This window comes from Brienomyrus brachyistius, unplaced genomic scaffold (assembly GCF_023856365.1).
Source record: "Brienomyrus brachyistius isolate T26 unplaced genomic scaffold, BBRACH_0.4 scaffold72, whole genome shotgun sequence".
NCBI lineage: Eukaryota > Metazoa > Chordata > Actinopteri > Osteoglossiformes > Mormyridae > Brienomyrus > Brienomyrus brachyistius.
The window spans coordinates 1,056,988-1,083,763 of NW_026042347.1; the positions used below are offsets into that span (position 1 = coordinate 1,056,988).

The 26,776-nt window shown below is 45.4% G+C and overlaps 1 pseudogene; it reads left to right on the forward strand.

Moving 5' to 3' along the window:
* LOC125726467 (intersectin-2-like) overlaps positions 1 to 25,881 on the forward strand; it is a 47,051-nt pseudogene extending 21,170 nt beyond the window's left edge.
* Positions 25,882 to 26,776: the final 895 nt, after the last annotated feature.

Below are 26,776 nucleotides of genomic sequence, written 5' to 3' on the forward strand. Positions count from 1 at the left end.
GTGAAACAAAAATTGGTGCTATGGTCTCTAACTTTTTTCCATAGTTATATGTAATGAATGGGGAAAGGCGGGGGGGTTGAATATGCTGTGTCAGGCTGGACATTGACCCATCTGGAATCACAGGCTAGGAGGCTTTGTTACAGAAAGGGAGAGTGTCCCCATACACTGAGATACTTCGACTGAGCCCAGCTAAGGGACTCCTGATGAGTGAGCACGGGAAGCTGTATGGTGGTTGTTCCTGTGTAGCCTGACTCAGAGTCTCAGGTTCTAGCACCTTCTACCTACACGGAGGCATGTTGTATTTTGCAGAACGGGGAAGCAGGGGGAATTGCTTCCTTTGAATCGCACCATCGTCCCTGAAGAAATTCAAGTTGAACCACCCCAGAAGCATTAGTAGAACGGACAGACGGATTTACACACACACACACACACACACACACACACACAAAGACAGGCACCTTCAGCTAGTGAATGTTTTTGGTGACACAAGTGTTAGTGATGTGCCGTTCTTAGTATCTTTACAAAGAATCACCTGATTCACATTGAATTGCAGGAGGTCAAAGGTCACTGCCCCTATTGCCATGGTTACCACGTGTGCGTGTGCATGGCCCTCCTTGCAGTTTCGTTCGAGGACAAGCTAAAGGAGAACTTCCAGCGGGGAAACGCTGAGCTGGAGAGGCGGCGGCAGGTCTTACAGGAGCAGGAGCGGCGCGAGCAAGAGAGGCGGGCCCAGAAGGCCCGAGAGGAGCAGGAGCGGCGTGAGCAGGAGGCGCGGGAGCAGGAGAGGAGGCGGCAACAGGAGCAGGAGCGGCGGCTGGAGAGGCAACGCGAGCTGGAATGGCAGAAGGAGGAAGAGCGCTTAAAGGAGCTGGAACGCAAGGAGGTCAGTCTTTCTAGTATGGAATGCTAGCATTGTACTTGGGGTTAGGCAGTCGCTCTTTGGTCATTGGTCCAGTCCCAGCCAATCACATTTGGGTTTAGCAAATTAATGTTGTTGGCGATTCACCAGCACTGTTGCCTCATACCTTTCAGAGCTGGGGGTTGGAATCCCACCTCCACTCTTTGAGAGTTTCCATGTTCTCCCAGTGTTGTGTGGCCTTCCTCCAAAAACATGCCCTTAGGTGGTCTGGTGCCTTTAAATTCTCTGCAGTGCGAGGTTCTAGTGTAAGTGCATGTTTTGTGCCCTGCGATGGGCTGACATCCCGTCCAGGGTGTACCCCCCCAGCCTGGTGCCCTGTGCTGTCCTGGATAGACTCCAGGCCCCCCTGTGATAATTGGCTGGAAGTTAATAAAACTTCATTATTGTAACCCTGTGTTGGGCAAATACAGCATTATAACTAATTAAACTAGTTTACTGGTGAAACTCCGTTTATGTACATCTCTGAATGGCTGGGAAGGTTTGACAGCATGTATTTGGTTATTGGTTTAGCTTGTGTGTGAACGTGTGCGACCTGTGATTAGCGCGTGTGTGTGTGTGTGTGTGTGTGTGTGTGTGTGTGTTTGGTCGTGATCATGTGTGTGTCCCTGCAGGCTGCTAAGCAGGAGCTGGAGCGTCAGAGGAAGATGGAGTGGGAGCGGAGGAGGCGACAGGAGCTGCTGAATCAGAGGAACCAAGAACAAGAGGACATCATCAAGCTTAAGGCCAAGAAGAGGAGCTTGGAGGCTGTGGTGAGGACCAGGCCGTCCTGCACCTGTTTGCCCCGACCGACTGCATTCCCCTTCAGGAACGAGGAACAGCCAGCTGTTGAAATCGCACTATCAGAGACGCACGTTTTCCTTTCAGATGTCAATGGTACACATGCTTGTGTCCACAGCGACAATATTCCCGCCCTCAGGACTCATAAGACCACTGTTTAATTTCAGAGAGACAAGCACAAGCAGATCTCTGACCGACTCAGGGACGTCCAGAGCAAGAGGAGCATCCAGAAGGGAGAGCTGGAACTGATCAGTCAGAAGCAGGACAGCTGCCTGCTGGAGGTCAACGCCCTGCAGCGGCAGCTTGAGGTCTGCGGCCTTCCTCCGCTGCCGTCCAAGATCCCAGCAGCTATGGGACGAGCACCAGCTGCAACACTGATAAATAGATTCAACACGGTTCTTTTTCCATGTGATCTGGCGTTATGTCTGCTGTGCCACTCCTGTCTGATTAGCAGTCTTCAGATTTTGGCAACCAAGGGAGAGACTGTTCTTCACACCTTTCCTGGAGAATGTGCAGTTTTTTTGGGGGGGAATTTACTATAAAAGCAATAGATAGATAGGGTGAAGTTTCCAGGGAGGGTTTATTTCAGGATTCTCCAGCTTTCTGAGGGAGTTTGGCCTGTTTTTGTGCAGGAGGGGCAGAGGAAACATTCTCAGCTGATTGTGGAGCAGCAGAGATGCAAGGAGATCCTATGCAACATGGGGCTGAACAGTAGGTCTGGTGAGTCTGATCTCCCTGCTTCTCCCTGCGTTACCTGGCGCCCCCCCCCCCTGCAGTCATTCTTGAAGTACTTAAATGTCATGGTGGCACATGGGTGGTACATGCTTCTTGTGCTTCTAAAATGTAGGTGTACACTACCAGACAAAAGTTTGGATGCACCCACTTGTAATACATCTTTATATTTTAGCTACATTATTCACCTTAGAGTAAAAGGCTTGGAGGCAGTCGACAGTTTTGCTTCGATGACAGCAATGCAGAATCTTGGCGTTCTTTCAGCCAGCTTTCAGATGTAACCCCCCCTGGAAGGCTTTTCCAGCAGTACAGGAGTTTCCAGAAGTTCTGGGCACAAGTCGGCTACCAACTCATCTCGGCTCTGTAGGGTTTGGGTGGAGTGGGGGATTGTGGGGGCCAGGTTATCTGTCACAGCCCTCCCTCTCACATGTCAACAAGAAAATACTTACCATATAACCTCGAGGTGCACTAAGGGCCCCCTGCTGATACAGCGCGTTGCTGCACCCTCCACACGAACCACCTCAGGGATGAGAACCTGAGTGTAGTCGTGCAGCGGGTGACACCTCAGCATCACACTAGTCCGAATGGAATGGAACAGTGTACATTTTTTTCCGGTGGCTGGAGTGCCAACCCTGCCACCAACCCCCTTGCAGTTTTCCCTGCAAGTTGGAGGACTTCCTTGCAGGGCTTAGATGTAGATTGTCAGTCCCAGGATGAAGCAATTGCAGGTGAAGGGTCTTGCTTAGAGGTAGTGTTTCTGTATACAGGTCCGACACTTTCCTCCGTAAAGAGGGGCGTGACTGAGAAGGACATCGTCTGTCGGAAACTCAAGGAGCAGCTGGATGTGCTGGAGAAGGATACCGTGGCAAAACTGTCGGAGATGGACCAGTACAACGTGGACATCAAGGTGAGGAGGCATTACTGGTGGTAGAAAGGCATCAATGTTGTGGCTTGCCTCTAGTTAGCCCAGTGTGCTGTACAGGGGCCAGTAGCATTTGTAAATAGAATAAAGTGGAGAAGTGAAGCCTCAAAACATCCATAATCTATGGCCCAGAATCCCGTGTGTTCTGAATTGGATCTGGTGTCTGTACCTTGTATAGCGAGTGGTGGTTGGCGGTGTGGCTTGGTGCTCTGCGCTAATGGTGGTGCGGGCCCGGTCCCTTCCCACAGGAGCTCCGGGAAAGCCAGACCAAGCAGCAGCAGGTCCTGGACAGACTGCGGCAGGTCAAGGCCGACAAGCTATGTGACCTGCAGCGGAGGCGAGAACTGGAGTTGGAGAGGAGGAAGAGAGAGGAGGAGGAGGCGGTCAGGTGAGCTAGGCCTCCTGCAAGGCCTGCATGCTCTGTTGTCGTTTTTGCATTTCTGTTGGCTGTCATGGTGCCAGGTTTGGTTTCCCTGCAATGGTGACTGACCTGTCCTAAATCGCTTTTTAATATCACTTTAACACTGTGCTTCCCAAGCTGGTCCTTGGGGATCCAGAGCTCCCTTTTACTTATTTTTTGTTTGTTTTTCTATTTTTAAGTGGGTCAACACATCACCTACATAATGTCAGAACATGTCAGATGGCTAAGAGCAATTTTAATGTCAATTACAGACCCAGTGTGACAAAGTTCAGTTAAAGCATTAAATTTGAATGGATGACGTGACCTTGATGGTTTGTTTAAAGAAAATATAGCTGCATCACGTGATTGAAGGGCCATGATGTGGTGCTGGGCCAAATTCAGCTTCAATGTGATGCATCATGTCATTCACAGGCAAGCCAAGCTGGAGAAAGAGCGGCAGTGGCGTGTGAAGTTGGAGCGGGAGGAGGAGGAGCGGCGGAGGAGGATCCAGGAGGAGCGGGAGGCCAAGCTGAAGGAGGAGGAAGAACGTGAGCGTGAACTCCGGGCCAAACTGCGCGCCGCTCAGGAGCAGGCTGAGCGGAACCGCCGGGCCGCTGGAGAGGAGGAGGCAGGAGGAAGCCCAGAAGAGGGAGGAGGAGAAGAGGATAGAGGAGGAGAGGCGGCGAGAGGAACATAAAAGGGCGGAGGAGGAGAGGAGGCAGAAGGAAGAGGAGAGGAGGCGGCAAGAGGAGGAGCGGAGAAAGGTGGAGGCAGAGAGAAGGAAGCTAGAGCTGGAGAGGAAAAGACTGGAAGAAGAGAAAAAGAGATTTGAGGAAGAGAGGAGGAGGCAGGAGGAAGAGAGAAGGAGGCAAGAGGAAGAGAACAGAAGGAAGAAGGAGGAGGAGCAGGAGCTGGAGAGGGAGGAGGAGGAGAGAAGACGTCAGCGGGCTCAGATAGCTGCTGTCAGGGATGCAGAGGAGCGGAGGAGACAGGAAGAGGAGCGGAGGAGACAGGAAGAGGAGCGGAGGAGACAGGAGGAGGAGCGGAGGAGGCTGGAAGAGGAGAAGAAGAGACAGGAAGAGGAGAGACGGCGAGAGGAGGACAGGAGGAGAAAGCAACAGGAGGAGGAGGCCGTGGCCAGACAGCGGGAGGAAGAGGCCCGGCAGCAAAAGCAGCAGCAGCAGCACAATTTAGGCAAGACAGACATTCATGAGAAGCTGTCGGCCCTGATCAGGGGCCTAGAGGAGCGAAAAGGTAAGGATTATGGCCTCGATGCAGCCCCCTTCGGGAGGTGTGGAAACGCAGTGACAAATCACAATCTCAGACACGTAAAGCTACCATTAGCGGTGGGGTTTGTACAGTTTCTTCATCAGCCTCCAAATGCAAGTGTCCCATCAGCAGACCCGAGGTGTTGTGTGCTGGTTCAATAGCTGCAGTGCGTCATTAGTGACACAGCGTTCTGAAGAACAGTCACACAAGGAGGTGACTGACTCACTGTCGTTGCAGGGAATTTGAGACCCGTCAAGTCAACACACAGGAAATCGGCCTCCCTGACAACCTACAGAGCCCTGTACCCCTTCACAGCACGGAACGCGGACGAGCTCACCTTTGACACGGACAGCTTGATTGAGGTATACAGAGTGCACCCCCATATGTTAATCTGTTTGTACCATAAATTAAATGTGCTGAATCATTGCCCTGGTGCCTGATTAGCTCTTTTTTTCTGAATCCTTTTCGGGTGTTTTACAGTTAGATCTAGAATCCTTTTGTTCACCATAAAGTGCAACAAGGAGCAGTTTTTTGGGGGGGGGAGGACAGAGGGGTACAAGTGCCCCTGTGACAAAATAAATAAACATGTAGACATATTTAATTTATTAATGGCACATTTCTCCTTTCATATGTTTTAGGGTGTTTTCTGGCCAGTCGTGACCTGGTTTTGGATAGTACGCCCATGTGTGTCATGTGGTAGCCCTTAACCAATCGCCTTGAGTCCGCAGGTGGACGAGAAGACGGAAGGCGAGCAGGGCTGGCTGTATGGCAGCTACCAGGGCAAGATGGGCTGGTTCCCTGAGAGCTACGTCGAGAAGCACAGCCAACCGGAATCTGCGGCCAGCACCAAGCAGGCTCTGATGCCCACAACTGCATCTACCTCAGTCTCTGCAAGGTAATGTTGCCCCTTGGTGTCCAGCATCTAAACTGGTCCTGTGTCATATCTGAATGCTTATGTGGGTCTCACTGACCGTTTTCTCCTGGTCTGTCCCTACTTCAGCAAGGCGGAGGCTAATTCCAGTACCTTCCCAGCAGGACAGAGCACTCCTGGGGGGGCAGGGCAGAACTCTGCCTTCACTCCCACCCACCCTCCAGGCTCTGCCTCTATGGAGTATGGACAGGTAGTTATCCTGGGAGCGCCCCCTACCTGAAGAATACCGTAACTGTCTCGAGTGAGAATTCAGAACTGGCCCCACCCGATCGGTCGTGTTCTTTTTCTGTATTTCCACTGCATGCCTATGCGTATTTATGTGCCAGTGAGTCTGTGGCCTGTTTGCATGGCTGCATCTGAACCATGTCTGTTCAGAAGCCTTCAACTGCTTCTGCGACTGTCTTGCACGTTACTGCAGTATTTTGTTCTGTACTATGCTTTTTCTTTATTTATATATAACAATCAGAAGCAGGTTTGCTGTTTCTGGGGACCCATTTAAAAAGCCACTTTGGGGCCCCTCCACAAGGTGGTGACTTTGTGGCCAGCAAGGGGCCCCCAACACAAATGCATGATTTTATCGCCATAAACAAGTCAACTATGTTTGCTAATAGTGTAGTTTGTATATATGTTGTTTTTTTGGTCATATTTGTGCATGTGTTTGCACATATATAACAATACACTGAGATGTACCATGTATGCACGAGAGTGTTAACTTTCTAGGTATATTCATAAGTTGGTAAACTTTCATGTTAACATTTATCAAAATGTCCATTTTTGGGGGGATTTTTAAGGTAGTTTCAAGTACGTCTAGATCAGATCTTGTTTCCTGAGTGGTGTCCCGGCTGACAGACATGTTTTCTGCGTTGTCAGGTGGCAAGTGGCCTCCAGGTGCAAGCGCTGTGCTCCTGGACGGCCAAGACGGACAACCACCTGAACTTCTCCAAGGATGACATCATCACGGTGCTGGAGCAGCAGGAAAACTGGTGGCTGGGGGAGCTGAATGGGGTGCAGGGCTGAGCCGGAATGAGTAAGTGACACTCTTGGCGGTTCCTCGGGAGGTTGCAGAAGGGTTCTGGTTCTGCTCAGACCAAAGCCTGTCAGCTGGTGGTCATTTACTGAGCCATTTCCTTATTCTAATTCCATATTTCTACGTATTTATTACTGAAGTGGTATTTGATTTGCATTTTTCGGGGCAGGCATCTAGGAGTGATTTTAAATAATCCCTGCCTTTTCTTTGTGACATGTTTGAGAAAATGTGCTAGATTTAGTATGGTAAATTTGGTTTGACTGATTGACTCAACACTTATGAATGCTATTGTGATGTTTTTGTGCTTATATTATTGGTTGAGATAAGCGAGATCAATTTGTAAGGGATTTTTTTCTTTTTCTATTGAAAAATGCGTATGAGCAGAATCGCCGATCCATTTTTTTTCACTTTATTTTGCCAGACCCCTATATTCTTCTGTGGATGAGTTCAATAACCCTGACAATACTCTACAAGAAGGTAAGTTTCTTTTCCAGGGAAGAATTTGAATGAAAAGAAGTTAAATTAAGCTAAGCAGAAGCGCATTTTGCATACATTGTGTCTTTCTTTGATACCCAACATTCCATTTTAGCCAGTCACTACTCTTCACTTTGTTTGGCCATCTGTAATCTAGCATATTGTCATCTTGACTTCTCTTGCGTACCTTTTAATCATCTTGATATTAATGGTATTGCTGCTAGCATGTCAGAAGTAACCTTGAAACAGGGTCTGGTGTGAGAGGCCATTGTCGAAAAGGAGAAAGCCGGATTTTGTCACTGGCTGTTGACCGTTGATTTTCTGTCTAATCAGAAGGCAGGTTTTGTGGCAGTTAAAAATCATTTGGCCATTCTGTCTCTCATCCAATCAGAGTATGTAGCCTTATATACCTATGAAAGCCCAGAGTCAGGAGACCTCACTTTCAACGAAGGAGACACCGTCGTTGTGACGGAAAGAGAAGGGGACTGGTGGAAAGGGTACATCGGAGACAGGAGTGGAGTCTTCCCCTCCAACTACGTAACGCCAAAGGAATCTGAAGTAAATTGTCATGAACGACTTTTCTCAGAGATACTTAAACTGCAGAGTTTATTGTCTATAAATAATAAATCATGACAGGCTAACTTTTGCTACTCTGACCTCTACCAATATGTGTGTCTGTCTACAGACATATAGCACCACTGGAAAGTCAGGTGGAGTCGGCAAAAAGCCAGGTAAGGATGCGGGATCCCACAGTCACCACTCAGTAAAGAGCCAAGAAATTCACTGGCAGCCACCACACACCTTTATCTTTGCCTTTCCGTTGATGCTGGTGCATCTGCAGCTAGGCTGTGTCCTGTATACAGATGAAACACAGCTGTGTTCAATAGTCTTTGCGAGTGCCGACTGTTGCGAAGCTCTATCTACCTTGAACACGTGTGCTTGTTTGCGTTCGCATTCATTTGTGAATGTGTATGACAGAGGTTGCCCAAGTGACGACTGCGTACACGGCCACCGGAGCGGAGCAGCTGAGCCTGGCCCCGGGACAGCTTATCCTCATCCAGGGCAAGAACCCATCTGGGTGGTGGCAAGGGGTTCTGCAGGTCTGTGGACCCGTGTTGTCATGATAGTGACGTTAATCAAATGTGGAGGCCGCCCATAATGAGGTCTAATCCTGGGCTGTTTTTGGGAGGAGGCATTGAAGTTGAGTTGCGGGTCTCTCTCAGGTCAGATGCATTTGTCCTAAATTAGGTTGGCATGTATGTCCTGATGAGGAACCTCTTGTCTTGTATCTGTCCAGGCTAGGGGTAAAAAACGCCAGAACGGATGGTTCCCCGCCTCCCACGTCAAGCTCTTGGGCCCCACCAGTGGGAAGTCCACACCAGCTCCAGTTCCAAGTAAGATCAACAGCATCACATGCCAAGATCTGCGATGATCTCCGTCTGCATCTTCCGTAACAGCCTTTCCTACATGTTGGCTGTTCCTTCAGTTTGCCAGGTCATCACCATGTACGACTACAAGGCGGGCAACGAGGATGAGATGAGCTTCTCCAAAAGTCAACTGATCAATGTGCTGAACAAGGACGATGCTGATTGGTGGAAAGGGGAGCTGAATGGCGTCGTCGGCTTGTTCCCCACCAATTACGTCAAGATGACCACGGAGTCCGATCCCAGTCAACAATGTAAGTTTAATTTTTTTCCCCCCCCAAGTAATATTTGTTTGTCTTGTTGATAGTTGCAAATGTCTTAAGATACAAAGTTTGCAGCCTAGTGTTTCATGCTGTTGGCAATAAATGAGAGAGCGGTAGTTCCAAAATCTAAGGTGGAAAGTGACCTTCGGGTAAAAGTTGACCCACGTTACAGTGCCCACCTGCATTGTATGGGTCTCTCAAAGGGCTGTTCTCCTGCTGACTGCAGCTCTACCAAGGCTACGGTTTGGCTTCCTGCTTGGGTCTGACTTTCTGAACAGAAATGGTTTGTGTCCAAAGATGAATCGAGAGAGTTTGCAGTAGCTGTGTGCTGCAGGGGAAACCTAAACACAGATAAGAAATGATTCATTGGTGACCTCATGGGAGGCCTGGTGATGTGAAGTAGGGCAGTTTGAAAGATACTACCTGGTATTGGCAAATGTCTTCATAAAAAACCATGATGAGAGGGTCGATGAGTTTCCACATCATGGCGTGCATACTCTCTCTTCTGCCATCCGCCTATTAGGACTGGGTTTCTTCTCAGAGTTGTGCTTCAGAGAAGCACTCCTCTCCTTCCATCCATCCGTCCACCCTCCTTACACTCTTCTCCTGCCATCTTTCCCTTCTTTCCCCCCCACCTTTCCCTCCATCTTTCCCTCTATCTGTGTTGTTCTTGTAGGACGGCATCGTTGCCTCTTCCTCCACAGCTTCTCAGAGCTGTTCAGATACCCTTTAGGTGCTCCATATCAGTCAATGCTTCCTCGCTGGATAGGGCCTGCCTTCTCATCAAATTCACTTTCTTTTACTTCTGCTTTAATATTATTATTATTATTATTATTTAAATTTTTTTCCTCATGTGTTGAAGCAGGTCCCACACACCTACCAGTCCAACAGCAAGTGCCCCCCTCTGTAATTTTTATATTCATGTTTTTAGTCTTTAAAATTGTTCTTGCTTATGATGCAAAGCAATTACAATGCCAGTGATAGATGCTGATGCCATATTTAAAGTATAAAGCATATCATTTAAACAGCTTTTTGGGAGAGCGTGAAGGTATGTAGAGTCATAGTCATTAACTATTTAAAACATATTTTTCTTTCAAAAATGGCTTTTTACCCTAAGTGCAATTGAGTATCCTAACTTTTTTTTGTTTGTTTGTTAAAACGTCTCTCACTGACAGTTATATCTGAATGTTACTGCGCAGATGGAAAATCTGGGATAATCTGTGCAGGCAACGGTGCGTTTACGCTTAGCTTGTAGTTCAGTTATGGGCTACGTACCGTTGGGTAATTGCATAAGTGTGTGTGCGTGTGTTCACAGTATGAATTCACATGTACACAGACACATGCTTTCCATTGGTAGGTTTTTTTTGCCAACCCCATGAGTGCAAACCTAACCCTAACCCTAACCCTAACCCTGCTAACCCTAACCCTAACCCTAACCCTAATCCTCTCCCTCTACGAAATCCCATGGCTTTAGCTATAGTACTGTGCTCAGTGCTGGTCAACCCATTAGGTGACATAGGCAGCCACCTGGGGTGCCATCTTTTGGTGAGGCGCTGCCTTAGCCAGCCAATATCACTTTGTCGCAGACAGGGGGCCCTGGTGGTGTAGCTTGCCTACGGCGACACATGAGCTTCAACGATTACTGGCTGTTTACGTACTTCTTTAAGTACTGTGTTTTGCCTATGGGTATAGTGTGTAGAATATTCGTCATACATACCTAGACTAAGGGGAAACCTTTGTTGCCTTACATGTAGTTGTGTATTTTGAGGGTGTTATTTGTTATAATGTATGGAGTGGAAGGGTATTCAAGCAGGCAGTCATACACTGGTTGCAGCCTTCATCTTTTCCCTATGTGGGGGTCGGTGAGCCATTCGAGGGTCAAAGTTCTGGGTCCTTGCTTCACTGTTTGCTGTTTTTTCCGAACACTCGCGGCGGGCTTTGGTGGACTTTGGTTTGCCCTGTTAGTGCCCCGGTGCAGTGTCTGCCGCTTTCCCGCCTGAGGGGGTTTGGACCAGGATGCTGTGAGTTTTCAGCTGATCTGCCATAATACTGGAAATGTTTTAGAATATATTTTTTTTTGCTTTAAGTGACCTTAGGGAGGTAACGTCAATGTAAATGCCCCCCCCCCCCACCAAGATGGAGTGGTTAATTCAGGTAATTATATGCATAACCTTTAACGAAACAAGGCCTGCTGGTGTTTAACAGTACATGTTTTGCGGTTTCTGGGTTCTAACAAGTTTAAAAACTAGTTATAACTAAGATACATGTCTTTATTTAATAATAATTGATACTTTATTGAGCCCTATGGGGAAATTCTCTTTACGCCACCCCCAGTTTGCTTTCTGTAAGTGACAGCAAGCTGGCCGCAAAGGGTAGCCACCCATAGCAGCATCCAGGGAGCTGGGGGTTAAGGGCCTTGCTGAAGGACCCGCAGATGTACTGAGGCTGGGCGAAAAACGAGGCTTTAGCCCACTGAGCCTCACACTTTGCTTTTTCATGCAACTTAAAATGAAAATCTGCCTTGCCATTGATTATTTGGTTATTGATAAAATTCAGATGTTAGATGGGCTAATTCTTTTTTTGGTCACTAAGGTTTAGACTCTGAAGATTATCCTTCTGCATGGTGCCTGCTGACTATTTGGTCCATGCCAGTGTAACTATTAGCCAGAGGTAAATTCATGTGTTGACAATGTCCTTGGAACAAATGCTAAAGAATCGTATTACTCGGTTAAGGATAAAAATGGCAGATTTGGTGGTTTATAAAGTGTGGTCTTTTGCTCTCACATCAGGGTGAAACTCTCTGTGCCTCAGTGTTCAAGAAATCATCACTGCTGCGGCACTTTGTAGTAAAACTACAAGCATTTTGAATGTAACCTGGTTTGCCCAGATTTTACTCTTAGTTGTATTGACTTATTTTATTTTATATGAAAGTGCAGTTTAATGAAAAAAAAATGGATGACTGTGATATTGTGTGCTCAGTCTACAATATGTGTGATTACTTGCAGTAAGGCATAGAAATGTCTGAATAAGGTATTTAACAGCTGAAAAATATCCTCTACTTGGAAAACATTTTGCAAGCAATTAAAGGTTTGCTCTGTTTATGCAAATTTGCAATCTGTTTATGCTGCTGGCAAGAGAGATGCATTTTGAATGAATCCCTTGCATTAATTGTTAAACAGTCTATGCAGTTTGAGGTTTCATTTGGCCCCACTGGGAATTTACCCACAGTGCATTGGCAGTAGTCAAGTCAGTTTGTCTGTGTTAAAGTTCCCAAGCTGTGTTACTTTGAAAATGTGCCTCAAATTATACATATAATTTGCTTATATGAAAATAAAGGATTTGCTTAAAAAGCACCTGCTTTTTTTTGGCAAGTCATTGTCTTACACAAGGATGGTGTGAGGTTTGGTTATTAGCGTCTAATATATATATATATCCAGGACCAGGTTATTCAAGAAGCTAAGCACTAGGATGGTTACAGTCCCAGGCAAAATGGGTTCGAGAGAGGAAACCTGGCTGCGGTTTTTAAGGCTTGGGGATGAGGCTCATGCAAAAAGGCGTATTGAAAGTTACCCAATGGAGTTTCAGCGTCTGCGCGCATCTGAATTTTCAGCAAAAGGTAAGACGGACGGGAGGGTTGTTCTCGCGCAGTGACTTAGCGACAGCTCCGGGTAGCGGCTTCTCAAGCCAGTGGTTTAGCCACATGTTTGGGGCCACGCAAGACAGCTGCTGACCGCGGCTGCCCCCCCCCCCACTCCCACCCCCACCCCCGTCATCCCCGACCCTGCAGGGTGTGCTGACCTGACCAGCCTGGACACCATGAGTCCGCAGGAGAGGAAGCGACAGGGTTACATCCACGAGCTCATTGAGACGGAGGAGCGATACATGGCTGACCTTCAGCTGGTCCTGGAGGTATGATCTGCAGTGGGGCCCCCGTGAGGTCTTTGCACTTCAGTCTGCTTTAAGCATTTGCAGTTTTGAGTTTTTATATTCTTGTCATGGATCTCATGTATAGGGCTTTGAGTGTAGGTTTTTGTGCCAGAACATGTTTAACTTATTTTCCCTAACATTTTGTTATCCCTCTTAACCTTTACTAACCCTTTCCAACTTTGCCCGTCTCTCATTTTTTTTTCTCCAGGTGTTTTACAAGCCCATGTCTGAGTCGGGACGCCTGACAGATGTTGAAATGGCCATGATCTTCGTCAACTGGAAGGACCTGATTATGTCCAACACCAAACTTCACAAGTGTGTCTTTCCACAAGCTTGTTTCTTCTTGGTAGCTGAAATTCTTGGGAATGAAACGTGATCCGATGCTGCCACCTTGCTCTAGGAATACGAACTGCGAGTATCGTGTCCCACAACAGCAAATGTCATAGGCAGAGTGAAGTCCCAGAAATAGAGAAGTGCCAGGAAAAGGAATTATCTATGCAGTCGATGGATAATAACAAAACAGGCTGCACAGTTTTTGCACTTAAAGAACTGACTGGAATGTTTGTTGAGAATGGCACTGGCCAGCATTCTGTTTTTGAAACTCACCTGAACTTTTACGAAGAAATTGCTTGGTACTGGACTTGGCGGCCTTTGCGGTTTTGGTGATTGTGTTTGTGAATGGCAGGGCACTGAGGGTGAGGAAGAAAACGGGTGGCGAGAAGATGCCGGTGCAGATGATTGGGGACATCCTGGCCTCGGAGCTCTCGCACATGCAGGCCTACATCCGCTTCTGCAGCTGCCAGCTTAACGGTGCAGCCCTGCTGCAACAAAAGACTGACAAGGAACCCGAGTTCAAGGACTTCCTCAAGGTGAGGAATGGTGGGCAGCAGCCCTGGAACAAATGGGAGGGGTAGATAGTTCATTGTTAAAGGCTGTTCCAGAGCGATCGGTAAGCGGGAGAATTGCAGCCGTCCAAATGTCCTCAGTGAAAAAGCGGTAGCGGGTTAAATGGATGTTGAACTGTTCTTTATTTTCTTCTGAAATGAATTACAAAGATATCTTGCGGGCCAATACTATGTTCTATGAGACCTCTGGACTCAACTCTTCTAAAGCACCTAGACTGAAATTTAGAGTGGTGCTTTAGATAAGGACGTAGGCTAGGGTTTCTGACTCCTAAGTGTGTGTGTGTCTCTCTCTCAGAAAATCGCTACAGATCACCGGTGTAAAGGTATGCCACTGTCCAGCTTCCTGCTGAAGCCTATGCAGAGAATCACCCGCTATCCACTCATCATAAAGAACGTAAGTCCTGCACATTGTCACCCGTGGTCCCTCCTTCAGTGTGCGATGTGGGAGGCATGACGAATTAGCCTCATCCAATTTGCCTTGGATTTAGCTCAATTTGGGTTGCTGCTACGTATGACTTTGCCCTGCCAAAGATGCAGTTCGTGTCAATTCCTTTGGGGACCAAATGATAATGGTTGTGACCATCATCATGGTCAGCAAATACAAGAAAGAATGTGCTGTTTTGCTGGAGTTAAATACCAATGAAATGCAAAAACTTCAGGCAGAAGAGTGAGTGTTGGGGAAAGCGCCCGGCGTTTCCACCCCAACTCCACATTTACGAGACACACACAGGTTACAGTTTTACTTGCAAGGGTACCCACACTCTCTGCAATGCAAACTACAGCAGAATGTGTTACAAAGGGTGGTTCCCCTTGGCTTCTTTATTTATAGTCAATGGGGGGCGCAAGAGAGGGAAGTGAGATTCTTATCTAAGTAGGCAGCTGTTAACCACCTACTTAGAGTACAATAGCTAAGAGTATGTGGCTAGAAGATAAGAAATAACGTATACATATATATTTACACTCATTGCTGATCATACAGAAATGATTAACAACTGTTTCTTCAACCTAACAGTCCCTCCTGTTTATCATGACAGTATGATCAGAAGCATCAACATTGTAGAAGTTGCAAAAGCACTTTAGGTACAACCTTCATTTAGACCACATTGTCATTATCCTGGAAAACATTTAATTCCGTTTCTTCAGGTCCGAGCCCTGCACGGGTGCTTTCGGCTCGGCCGTCATTATGAATTATATGTCTTCTTCATCGCCATCGCTGGAAACAGGCTCTGTCTCTATAGTTTGGGTAAGGGAGAGAAACATTGTACTGCGTGTCCGAAAAGCAGCATTAAGAGCTTGATTAATAAACATTTTCAAACATGGTATAACAGTAATAAAACAACAGAAAAATAAAATGAAAAACAAAAGAAGAGGTAGGCATGTTTTCATCAGTATTGACCACCATGTTCCTGTAATAAACCAGTCTAACCAGGATGAGGAGGACTGCGGTCGACTGTCCATGGTCATCACTTTTTGTAAGTTTCGGAGGCGGTCTAAGGCAGATGTCATATTGGGTGAGTGCACATTGTCAGGAATGTAAGTGCAGCACGTTTGGTTCAGGAGGACACATACTCCTCCTTGTGCGGCTGTCAGTAGGTCTAATGCCATACGATTCTGGATTACCATCTGTCTGGTTATGTCTAATTGTTCATTTTGTTTTTGGTTAATCAGTATCGAATCATTCATAAATAGACCTAGTCTATAATTTAGAGTTTCTACGCGTAGCATGAGTTTTCCAATTCCTAGCCCAGGGAACAGGGCCAGCATAACTTTACTGCCTGTTCCCCACAATTTATGTTCAGCGGGCACGTCGGTTCCCCACACACTATCATGGGGTTGTATTGATATCGAACGCCTTCTCCTGCTTCTGAAGAAAGTTTTACTTTCCTGTGCTATCAGGAAGGTGTGATCTGAAACAAAAATAAGAGCGCACACTCCAAACCAGTTCGGTGGTAAGACAAAGTATGCACGAGGTCCACACAACCATGCTACTCCGTCCACCCAATATGTTCCATTACTGGGGCGAAGCATCGAAATTGGAGATCCATACATGCTGTCTACATATGTTAGGTTACAGTTCGTGGTGTTTCCTCCTATCCATCGCGTACCATTATCTTGCTTAAAACAAATGGCATGCTGATATGTCAGTGGGTCTCGGTCCATCAAGACAGAAAAAGGAAGTGAGACATTAGTTTTAGCAACAGCGAAGTCTACCCAGAAATCCTGTATACAGGTACCATTTTGAAACCCAACGTCATCTGGGTAGTTTCCTGTAGCCTCCTGATACTTAATTCGGACCACTGTCATTCTATTAGTCCCAGGTATAGTTATGTTCACATCTTCCCCTGCTAGCGAAAATATAAGGGAAAGACGGCTCTGGTATCCTATTCCTGCGAAAGAAGCAGCGCACTTGGCTTGGGATATGTTCATAGCTTTACCATACACCGTAGGTCCTTCACTATGAGTGGGCATTACTGAACAAACATAGCAATTTGTCACATTTTTCGCTGTTACAGTATCATGTACATATCGGTACCAGTAGTTTTGCATAAATGGATGTGAGTGGTCAGCGGGCAACGGGCGTAGATGGAAGTCATCATGGGTCCATCGCCGTAGGTGCTGTAATGGAGCTGGTGAGAGCCAGGACAACCATACAAGTCCTACAACAAGAATGACCCCTAGAGTCACTTTACCACATCCCCACCCTATCAGGGCCATCCTAAATAGAGTGCAGCTCAGTTGTTTTCTTCACCGGGTTGAGACAACAGCACCCTATTGGTTACTGTGCCTTTGTAGCGGACTTCCACTGCTACTCTGTTGCTGAGGCCTCTGATAAGGGCTTGATGGGTTTACAGTGACTTTTGTGTATCCAGGAAGGTCGTTCTGCGATCTTTACTGCTGTTGGTGTTGTGAGGAGGACTTGATAAGGACCGTCCCACCGAGGTGTGCTCCAATCTTTCCGCAACAGGACCTTGACCAGGACCCAATCTCCCGGCTGCAAGTTATCCTGTTGAGTAGAAACAGAATTTACCGGCAGACTACTGGGGCTATGTTTTTGTTGTGATGTTAGTAGTTTACGCATCCAATCAGCCAGCGTATTTTCTCGGTCTGCTTTTTCTATGTCATTCATTTCAGTTGCTAGGGGAAATGGTCTACCATACACTATTTCAAAAGGTGTTAATCCTGCAGGAGTGGGAGTTATTCTCATCCATAATTTTACTAGAGACAAACATTCTGGCCACGGCCTTTTTGTCTCTTCCATTGTCTTTTTTAGCCTTGTTTTAATAGTGCCGTTGGTCCTTTCCACTAAGCCTGCGCTCTGGGGGTGATACGCACAATGATTCTTAAGCGTAAAACCTAATGCTTGTGAGCAAAGGGACATAGTCTGATTTACAAAATGAGTCCCATTGTCTGATCTTATAATATGAGGTATGCCATAGGTAGGGAAATAATGGCTTACCAAACATTTTGCAACGGTCATTGCATCACAATGCTTTACAGGGTATATTTCTACCCACTTAGAAAAGGTGTCTATAATAACTAGACAGTATTTCTTTCCTTGTGACCAAGATAATTCAATAAAATCCATATGTACAACTTGAAACGGATACTCAGCTGTGGGGAACTGGCCACGTTTTGGTCTGATGTTTCCTTGTGCATTGTGTTTACAACAAATTAAGCATGTCCTACAAAATTGTTTTGCATAATCAGAAAAATTTATAGCATAGAAATATTGTTGTATGATATGTACCATCCCTCCTGTTGAGACATGAGTATTTCCATGGCTCACCAAAGCAGCTGTTTTGTATAAATTTTTTGGTAGGATGGGCTTGTCATTCATATAGTAAACTTTCTCTCGTTGTATTGCTCCTCTTTTGATCCAACTTTGTACTTCTATTTTAGGAGCATGAATCTGTGCATCACATAGCACATCGCTATCTATAAAAAGAATGTCTGCCACTGATAAGGTAGGTTGTTTCAGTGCCGCTTCTTTGGCGGTTTTATCTGCAAAACTATTTCCTGCGGTTTCTGCAGAGTCATCAGTCTGGTGTGCTTTGCATTTGCACAGTGCAAAGTGAGTCGGTAAATGCACAACGTCTAATAATCTAAGTAGCAAATTCGTATGAGTAAGAGATGTGCCCTGTGATGTTCTAAAACCTCTATTTTTCCAGACTCTTGCATGGTGATGGACAGCTGCAAACACATATTGACTATCAGTGTAGATAGTAAGTGACTTTTTCTTGAACAGTTCACATGCCCTGATCACAGCATAAAGTTCAGCCGCTTGTGCTGAACAAGTAGAAGGGAGTGCATTGGCTTCTAACACTTCAGTAGATGTAACTACAGCATACCCAACTTTATTTTTTTCCATATCATTTTTTGATGCTGAGCCATCTACATAAACAACTTCTGATCCTGGTATAAAAGTTTGCAGAATATCTGCTCTTGGTTTTGTTTGTTCTTCTATTGTTGCTTTGCAAGAATGTGGCTCCCCATCCTCTGCGGTAGGGAGAAGCGTACTAGGGTTCAATAGGCCACACCGCTGAAGTTCAATGTTACGTTGTGAGAGCAAAAGTGACACTAAGGTAAGATGTCTTGTATGTGTTAAGAATGGAAGCGGTGTCTGCAACAAGATTAGAGACACAGAATGAGGAACTTTAAGTATGAGGGGGTGACAAAGTACCAATTCTGCTGATACCTTTACTGCTTCTGCAGCAGCTGCACAGGCCTGTAAACACTGTGGAAAGCCAGCTGCTACTGCATCTAATCGTTTTGAATAGAATGCTAACGGTCTCTCTTTTGCTCCGAATGGCTGTGTTAATACTGCTTTCATATAACCTTGATTAGCATCTACACATAGGGTGAATGGTTGTTGATAATCTGGTAGAGCAAGGGTCACATTGGTTTGCAACATTCTTTTTAAATTTGTAAAAGCATTTTCTCCGTCCTCAGTCCATTGTATTTTGTCCTTTAGAGTCATCTCCTTCCCGTATATTAAATTTTGCAAAGGTTGAACTAGAAAAGCATAATCTGGTAACCATTCTCTACAATAATTGCATCTGTTGTTTAGTCTGTGGTTTAGGTGCTTCCTGTATAGCTTGTTTCCTTATCTCTAGCAGCGAGCGACCTTTTTGTGAAAGGTTATGCCCTAAATAGACAACTGTCTTTTTGCAGTACTGCAACTTCTGTTTAGAAGCTTTATGTCCAGTATTGTATAAATGCTGAAGCACAGTTAGGGTAGTTTCTTTGCAATGTTGTTCTGAATCTGCTGCTATTAAGATATCATCCACGTATAGTAATACCTGACTATGTGATGGTATTTCACAGGTACTCATAGAGTATCTAAGGGCCATGGTATATACATGTGGGCTTTCAGAAAATCCCTGAGGGAGTCTAGTATATGTATATTTTTTCCCTTTATAGGTAAATCCAAATAAATGTTGAGAATCAGGGTGCAATGGTACTGAGAAAAATGCATTACTAAGATCCACTACTGAGAAGTAGCTTTTATCAGGAGTCAATGAGTTGAGCAATAAGTGTGGGTTAGGCACGTCTGGTGCTGCATGTTGCACTATGTTATTAACAGGTCTTAAATCCTGCACCATGCGCCATTTCCCTGTATGTCCCTTCTGGACTGGAAAGATAGGAGTGTTGCAAGTGGCTTCAGGAGCCTCTCGCAATATTCCTGATGCTAACATGTCTTGCACTACAGGGGCTATACCTTTCTCTGCTTCAGGTTTTAATGGGTATTGCCGGACGGTGTTCTGATTTCACAGTTACTTTGTAAGGTGGGAATCCCTTTACCAGCCCTACATCAGTGGGGGAGGACGACCACAACCCTTCTGGAAGGCGATCTAGATCTGGACATGATCCCTCCTCCAGGGTTGAAAAAATTTGTCAGGTTGGGTCCTTTAAGTGTGTGGTGGGAGTGGTTTGAACTCTCCATCCCAAAGGAAACCGCCACACATTGTGTTTCTCATCATAGCTCCAACAGGAGCCAGATACGGGTTGGTAGTCATTGTAACTGTGCATAGAATCTCGTAAGAACATCTCTACATCTCTCCACTGCATCTGGGGTGGTTTTGAAAGAGATACGTGTGGTGTTCTCTCTCTAAATACAGCTTGTTGCTTGTTAGATAAAATGACTGAGGCTGCTGAAAACCCAGTGGTGGGGTTAACATACATATATTATACAAGTGTCTTGGAGGGCATGAAACGTTTTGTCATAGACATAATCTGGTCCAAGGGTGTCTTTGTACCACATAGTGACGTGTAAGGCATCGTCAGGCATGAACTGGGCCTGTCTAGGGGACTGCTTTTCTCTAGTTTTCCGCAATAATTCTCGTGTCTGTGCAGTTCCCCCTAGGTCCAGAGACCAGTAATATTGTGGTGTTGTGGTTCCTTGCACAACATAAGCTTCCTCATTTACGATTGCTTTCATGCCAGTGGCTGTGGCAACCACGCTAATGCCCATTTGTACCATAAGGTCTCGACCTAACAAGTTAACAGGACAAGAAGGGCTTATTAACACCTGTGCTTGACATTCAAGTCCAGTTTCCTTATCTTTTACTGCAACTGGGTTTGTTAACTGATGTCTGTCTGTCTGACCTCCTGCCGTTTTTATATTTATGACTGATGAAGAATATGTGACTCCGGGAGGACTGGAGGTTAGGACAGTCCTACATGCTCCAGTGTCACACAGACACTGTTTATGACTAACTTCCGACTTGGCAAGGTTTCCCACTGCCTTTCTGCTAATAACTGACACACTGCTTGTAAATCTATTTCCTTATCTAAAAGGTCTTGTAAAGTGACCTCCGTTTCCTTTCTTAAAATCACCTCTGTTTTGCCTCGGATGGTGTCGGTAACAGGGGCCTCCGAGGGGGGTCATTGATCATTGTTTTCAATGGAGTTTGGGTTATATGGTTGTTTCCCTACTCTACAATTCCTAGCTAAGTGTCCAGGTTTCCTGCATGTCCAGCAAATGTTATCTTGCTGAGACGAATTCCTGTAATTGTTTCTGAAAACACCTCTCCCCCTTCCTCGGCCTCTTGACCTTCCTCTGAATCCTCCCCTCCCCGGAGGATTCATTTGCACTAACGCTACTACATCTGAGGCGCTGAATATTGTGTCTGTCTTTTCCTGTTTCTGCGCTCTCTGCGCGTGTTGGGCATATTCTAGTGCTTGTTGGACTGAACCAGTATTCTGATGTACCCAATGTTTGTCAAGATATTTTCGCAATTCGGGCTTTAGGCCTGCGACAAAAGCTCGTTTTAGCTGTTGTTGGTACACTCCTACTGCCTCTTCATCAAATGGGATCCCTGAGTTTCCTCTAAATACAACTCTCATTCTATCCATAAAATCCTCAGGTTCCTCTCCATCTTTTTGTTTACATTGCGCTATTCTGCCATAATCTGCTCGTCTCATAAACACTATCTCTATCCTTCCATGTAATTGTTGCATACTCTGTTTTCTACGTACATCTCTTAACTTACTTTGTTCCAACCATGCATCAGAAAAAACATATTCTTTTTTTCTGTCTTTACCTTCTTTCTTATTGGTAGTCTGTAACATCTCCAGTTTTAAGTTTAGCTTTTATACAAAAGTCTGTGAGCTTTTATATATATCTGGAGTGTGGAGTTTTCCTTCAAACCCATGTTTTTTCCTCCATCTACTTATTTGTCCTGATCCTGGCTTATATCCTTCCATAAACTTCTCATCTCCCTCTAGTTCCATTTGTTTACTTTGATTCTTCCCCATTGTTACCTTTTAATGGATACACTACAAAAAATAAAAAATCCTAAAAGCAAGTATCTGGCATGAGACCTCAGGAGGACACTAACACGGCCTTCTACTGCTCCCTATTAGAGCAGCGGTGTTAGTTTTCAGGGATGAAACCCGTCCTTGATCCTTCAGTCACCAGTATGTTGTTGCTTTTAGGGTGGATCGTGTAGGTTAATCTAAAACCTATAAAAACACATCCACATACATCAATATATATATTTCCAACAACGCCTACTTTCTCTCCCGGTTAATTTCGGCTAACCTCAACCACATGCATGTCTTGGCCACCTACTTATTTAGGTGCCGTATCTCTCACTTGGCCACCTACTCACTTAGGTGCCGTATCTCTCACCTGTATAGTGTGCTCTCTGATCCGTCACCGAGGTCCTTCAGACATCACCAGACGTCGAGCGCAGTTCTAACCACCGGCCTGATGACGAATTCACATCACAGGTCTTTCTTGCACCCGACTTCGAGTGGCTGTCGACAGACTTCGGTGTCGCTTCTCTCGGCGTACTGGAGACGTCTTCGGGGTTCCTCGGATCCGGCTCGAAGGACCAAATTCTATGTTGGGGAAAGCGCCCGGCGTTTCCACCCCAACTCCACATTTACGAGACACACACAGGTTACAGTTTTACTTGCAAGGGTACCCACACTCTCTGCAATGCAAACTACAGCAGAATGTGTTACAAAGGGTGGTTCCCCTTGGCTTCTTTATTTATAGTCAATGGGGGGCGCAAGAGAGGGAAGTGAGATTCTTATCTAAGTAGGCAGCTGTTAACCACCTACTTAGAGTACAATAGCTAAGAGTATGTGGCTAGAAGATAAGAAATAACGTATACATATATATTTACACTCATTGCTGATCATACAGAAATGATTAACAACTGTTTCTTCAACCTAACAGTGAGTATGGGTATTGTGAAATGTTGGATGTCAACTGTTACAAAACGTGCTGCACCAGTTTATTTATGGATGGATGGATGGATGGATGGATCTGATTAACATCAAACCGCCAGTAACTTCACTCTACCCTGAACTCCACAGTCCTTGTCCAAAGACAGAGTTCATTCTTAGGCAGGTCCCAGACCTATTTCCAAATCTCCTGCTCCCCAGATTCTCGAGAACACTCCAGAGAATCACTTGGACCATGGACACTTGCGGGAGGCTCTGGACAGGGCCGAGGAGCTCTGTCTGCAGGTCAACGAGGGGGTCCGGGAGAAGGAGAACTCCGACAGGTTAGAGTGGATTCAGAGCCATGTCCAGTGTGAAGGCATCACTGAGGTGAGCACATCTAAAGCTCTTGTCTATAGCCTGGGTTTTATATAATCTACAATATTCCCTCCTGAAGTTCTTAACAAATGTTTGTTTACATGCACAGCCTCTAACAAAGTCGTCTACAGAGTTAATCCTACTACAAGTTAGGGTCTGGATTTTTGCAGCTTTCCTACAGTTTACTGGACACTTCCAATTGTTCCATTTCCCTACAGAACTTGATATTCAACTCCTTGACCAACTGCCTGGGTCCCCGAAAGCTGCTACACAGCGGCAAGGTCTATAAAACTAAGAGCAACAAGGAGTTATACACCTTCCTCTTCAATGACTTCCTGCTGCTCACCCAAGCAGTGAAGCAGTTCACCTCATCAGGGACGGATAAGCTCTTCAGTCCCAAGTGCAACATGCAGTTCAAGATGTACAAGAACGTGAGACTCTTTTTCATGCTGGGGAGTAATGGAGGGGGCTAGCAATACCAGACAGTTACATTTACGGCACAAAATCATACATTGCGTTTTAAATGAACTTTTCATATCCATACAATTCGGAGTAGAACTTTCTAGAAAGAGGTGCCATTTCCTTAGTTGTATGTTTAGCCCATTTTTACGGGCTTTCTCTACTGTGTGTACTTCCAATTTAATGCGAGTCTATGACCCGATTTTGGTCTTCTATCCAACCAGCCCGTGTTTCTAAATGAAGTTCTGGTGAAGATGCCCTCCGATCCGTCTAGCGATGAGCCAATCTTCCACATCTCCCACATCGACCGTGTTTATACTCTCAGGACAGAGAACATCAATGAGTGGGGAAGGAAGGGAGTTAGAGAAGAGACTAAGGAGAATTGAACAAGGAAGCTGTGGCTTCAGTCCACAAGGAGGCTCCCTCGGTGTCCTGTTCTGGTAACAAATCAGGTGTTTCTTCTTATTTAATCAATCAGGACTGCCTGGGCGCAGAAAATCAAAGCTGCTTCAGAACATTTCATAGAGACTGAGAAGAAGAAGCGAGAGAAAGCTTACCAAGGTGAACTATTTTATTTGCATTTAATCCTTTTCAGTGTCTTAGCATAACCCTTCAGTCCAGTTTGATTATGTAATGGTTTTATTCATCTGTCTACAAAATTGCTTGTCCTTTTCCTATTTAATTTAGTTATATGTATGTGTGTGTGTGTATATTTATGTATCTGTAATATAAAATCCTCTAAGTCACCAGTATATATTCATTACCCTATTCAGTGTTTCAGAACCCTGACCCCATGTTTTAGTCCATGTTGGACGTTTCACAGCCAGAACCTACAAACCCCATGAGCAAGAATTTGTTTCTTCCAACCAGTTGAGCATAGAGAGTCAGTCAAAGGCTACTCAACTGGTTTGTAAAAACAAAATCTTGGTCTGAGTTTGTAGCTGAGCACTGGTTTTTCCTGAATTTGAGTTTCCCTCTTTTACACAGCCTGTCCTTCCAGTGAACACATCCGTTGCAGTTTAAGAACCTACTACTTTCCCTTTTGGTTGCTGTACAGTCTATTTATGCAGACCTTCATTACTGAACCCTTGATAACCCTATCATAGACTGCAGTGCCCCATTAACTACAGTTTTTTTTTCCAGTTGCTGTATCTTATTTCTGCCAATTCCTTGGGAGTTCCTTGCATCTTAACTTCTTTATTATGAATCTTATTTATTGTTCCTTGGTCTTTCGACTCATGCATCACTTGCTGTATGCATTTCCAGCTCGTTCCCTGAAAACCAGTGGCATTGGCCGCCTGCTGGTCACTATTTTGGAGGCCACAGAGCTCAAGCCCTGCAAGCCCAATGGTGAGGGTCAAAGGTCAAGTCCTATCTCCCGAAACTCCAGCCGCTAACCCCCTAATGCCTTGTACCTCATGTATGGCTTGATGGTTGGGTTTAATGGTTTTTTTTGATGGCCTACACCCTCCAGGAAAGAGTAATCCATATTGCGAGGTGACCATGGGGGCACAGTGTTTCACCTCCCGGACAATAAATGACACAATCAACCCCAAGTGGAACTTCAACTGTCAGTTCTTCATTAAGGACCTGTACCAGGATGTTCTATGTGTCACCATCTTCAAGAGGGACCAGTTCTCTCCCGATGGTTAGTCCTTTCTTCAGATGTTTATTTCTCCTCTTTTTACACGTTGACACTTCCTGAAATTCGTCTTGGGAACAGTTCTGATGTTAAATGTGCTGATGTTAAATTTCCCTTAGAAAAATTTGGGTGTCATATTTGAAGTTTCGTCTTGTTTTTTTTTTTTTTAATTTAACTTTTAATTTATTTTTAATTTATTTATTTATTACACGTCATTTTAAGTTTCTCCATGGGGTATCACTGTGGTTTCATGCTTCAGGGTTCTGGTTCCATATCCTCCCCCTGGTTCTGTGTGTGTGAGTTTGAACATTCTCTTTGTATTTGTACGGGTTACTCCTACAGCCCAAGAACACATACAGATGAACTACGTTCTCTACTTTATGCCCTGGTATATTCTGCAGTCTCACTGCAACCCTTCTACTAGATAATTTCTTTTGTGTTTGACCGTTTATTTCTTTCCCCCCCCTATTGCTTAATTTCTTTCATTGTGCCACAATGGCCTGTGTTCTATTACTAGCGTTTGATGGTGGCCGCTTTCATCATGGCTGCTTGTATCATTGTTAGACTTCCTGGGCCGCACTGAAGTTCCTGTGGCCACCATCAAGAAGGAGCTGGAAAACAAGGGAGCAGCGACAAGGCGCCTGCTGCTGCACGAGGTGCCGACAGGCGAGGTGTGGGTGCGCCTGGACCTGCAGCTGTTCGACCAAAAATCTCTCAAATGAGGCGACGCGGATTGGTGCCATGCCATACGCCCCCCGCCCCGCCCCCGCCTCCACCCCGCTTCCCAAGACAAACGGACAGAGCTGAGGCTTCCTGACGAGATGCTCATTCCGATCCCCGGAACCAGCGGCAAGCATCAGCAGAGCAGGTTCTAGGCTGATGCCACGGGCAGTCCGGCTCCAGCACAGACAGGGTTCTGCCACGTTCACTCGCCAGGTGGCGTCTGTGAGCTGAGAGCTGTATGCCAGTGCTGCTGGAGACCGTCTGGACTCCTGAGTACTTCTGATAATGTGGACGTTTGACACAAATGCAAAATATAGGAAAGCCCTTTTGGGACTGATTATTGTTTACCACTGGATATGGTAATATCTCAGGTTTTTGTTTTTCCTGTCAGTTGTTTATAAAACCAAAAATATATTATGTCAATATCTTATCTTATTTTAATTATACAAATTCGGTACCTGTGAGACAAACCAACTTTACCAAGGAACAAATTTTTTTTTTTTTTTTAAAGAAAAATCTTCCCTCACTGAAAGCAAGATGGATGTATGCAGTGTATGTTGTACTGAATACTAACACAGGACTTTGGTAAAACTAAGTTTATTACAAGAATCACACTACCCTGTAACTGTCAATAGGTCGTTTTTTTGTTTCCCCTAACATTATTTAGTGTCAGCAAACCACAGCACATACAAATGTTTGGAAACATATTGTCACTCCTAGATACATCACATTTTACTACTAAAGACGTTATGTTGCTTCATGTGGATTTAACTAACAGTTCCTTAATTGCTTATGCATTCATTCCACTGTTAAAATATTGTTATATGATTTTAACATTTCCACTCAGAAAATCTTAATTCATAAAGGTATGAATGGAAACTAAAACAGGTAATTCTGAACCTTATATGTAAGACACACATCAGGTCAG